Genomic DNA, 2122 nt, shown 5'->3' with positions numbered 1-2122 from the left:
GAGAGAGAGAGAGAGAGAGAGAGAGAGGGAGAGAGGGGGGAGAGAGAAAGAGAGAGGGCCACGAAAGTGAGGCCGTCCGGGGCCCCGCCGTGAAGAGAAGCGCAGGGTCCTCGCTACCTGGCGCCGCCTTCAGCGACGACGGGCCGTGATGACGGCCGTGATGACGATCGACGGGTTCGCCAGGAACGTCAGCCGCGCGCCCAACAACGTCCGCAAGCACGTGGTCCTGCGTTATCGTCCGGGCACCGCGCCGAGCGCATCCGGGGATGCGGTGAAGCTGCACTGGTGCGTTTCTTCTTTCGTTTACCTTGCTCTTCCCTCGTTTTATATTCGCGCTTTCTCTTCCCGTGCACGTCTCTTCGCCTCGGACGTGGGGACCGGCGGCGGATCTCGCGGTGAAAATTCGCGTCGCGCCGCGGGAGAAACCGATCCTGAGTTACAAACGGTACGGACCGAGTATTCTTTTTTTTTTTTTATACCAATCGAGAGCAGTTCCGCGCGAACATCCATCGCGGAGGTGTGAAGATAATGCGCTGCGCGTATTATCTCGCTTTCGGTTCGAGATAGAATTGGGTGTCTGTAAATATGACGGCTTGATTAAGAGGTTTATCACGTGTTTGTGCTACTGATAAAGACGAGTGGTTAGAATGGTGAAGCGTCGAGCGAGATGTCTGCCCTGCCGCGTCGGCGCCGATTGGAGTACCACGGCGATCTCTCGTTCCCGATTCCCGGGTGGACAACGTTTCGTTTCTCGGCGGGGAGGAAAAGCGTAAAGAGGGCATTCTCCGTAATCGGGAACTTTTCAAATTTTGACGGCGACGACCGCGGAATTTAATCGCGCGATGTAATCGGCGGAACAGCAATCTCTTTATTATTTCCAGGGTCCGAGATCGCGTATCGGCACTGTCGCGTCGATAAAACCGCAATCGTAATATGACTCAGCCCGCGAATTATCTTTCGCGCCTCGAGCCGTACACACTTCGATCTCTGTCATATCTGTTTTTCTAGCAATTAAAAATCGTTCATCGGCACGGTGGATTGCGAAGGAGAACGGCGCTACTATAAATGATCTTTATTTGGCAAAATTGCAAATCTCGCGTAACTGATGATTCCGACTCCCCTCGTCTCCGAAGCGCGTAACCATCCTTCGCATGCTAACGCGGCTGTTGAACTCCGTGGTCTCACTTGGTATATATATATATGTATACATATACGTATGTACAAGATTATCGCTTTTAAATCGTCCGATGAAACAGTCCCGTCGTACATCGCCAATCTAAACAGAGGGAAGTCCCCTATTTTGCGGTAGACTCCTAATATGAGATAACGGAGGTTCTGCTAAATTAAAGGCATCGTCTGTTCCACTATGAATTTATTGCCCTTGGAGGGAAATCTGTTTAGTGGAAAATTCGTTGTTAAGGCCTGTGTCCATGATTCTAGAATTTGGTCCAAGTTCTAGCATCGTGGACACAGGCCTTTATTGAGTAATCGTTGCGAAAAAGGATTTGTTATTGATTTTGGGTGTTGAAAATCTGCTACCTTATATTAGGAGCTTATCTCATAATAGGGGACTGTTCCCTGTATTTGCCTCGGCGAGATATTCCGAAAGGCCTCTCGAAAGAGACGTTCCAGCGTAGCCTCTCAGTACATCAGGATTCCTCACGGCGCGGCGGTCCTCTCCTCCGGGCAGGATTCTCCCGAGAGGGCGGCGCGACGCGACGGAGCGACAGACTCGCGATTTTTACGACGGCGCGGATGTTGAAATAACACGCAGGGGAATCCTGGCCGTTCCGCACGCGGTCGTCGAGACCGCCGTATTTTCTTTGCCTCCCTCCGTGGGTGATAGTGTCAGGCGCGGATGACGAATGTGTAATGTCGCGCCGTTAATTTCCCCGGGAATATGCATGCGACTCCGCCGACACGACGATACCAGAGTCCTGATTTGCGGTTACGCGGCGAACGGTTGATTGTTTGACGCGCCATTAATGTCGCAATCCTAACAGCACTTGATATTCCGTACGTCCAGAATATACTAATATCCCTATATCTTGGTAAAATCCTCCAAACATTCCCAGAATCTACATGTGTTATTAAGGCCTGTGTCCACGATGCTAGGACTTGG

The 2122-nt window shown here is 51.5% G+C and overlaps 1 protein-coding gene across 1 annotated transcript in view; it reads left to right on the top strand.

Annotated features, from left to right (window-relative positions):
• The first annotated feature begins 204 nt into the window (after window positions 1-204).
• Window positions 205-2122, top strand: part of LOC105561026 (cyclin-dependent kinase 4-like) — a 19827-nt gene continuing 17909 nt past the window's right edge. Inside the window, exon 1 of the mRNA XM_012010648.1 lies at window positions 205-285. The gene's annotated coding sequence lies outside the window, so the exon portion shown is untranslated. The remainder of the gene's footprint in view (window positions 286-2122) is intronic.

Source organism: Vollenhovia emeryi, unplaced genomic scaffold (genome assembly GCF_000949405.1).
Source record: "Vollenhovia emeryi isolate VEMERY1.0 unplaced genomic scaffold, V.emery_V1.0 DF939214.1, whole genome shotgun sequence".
NCBI classification, from domain to species: Eukaryota; Metazoa; Arthropoda; class Insecta; order Hymenoptera; family Formicidae; genus Vollenhovia; species Vollenhovia emeryi.
The sequence above is the reverse complement of the archived record's forward strand: the minus strand, read 5'-3'. Positions and strand labels throughout refer to the sequence as shown.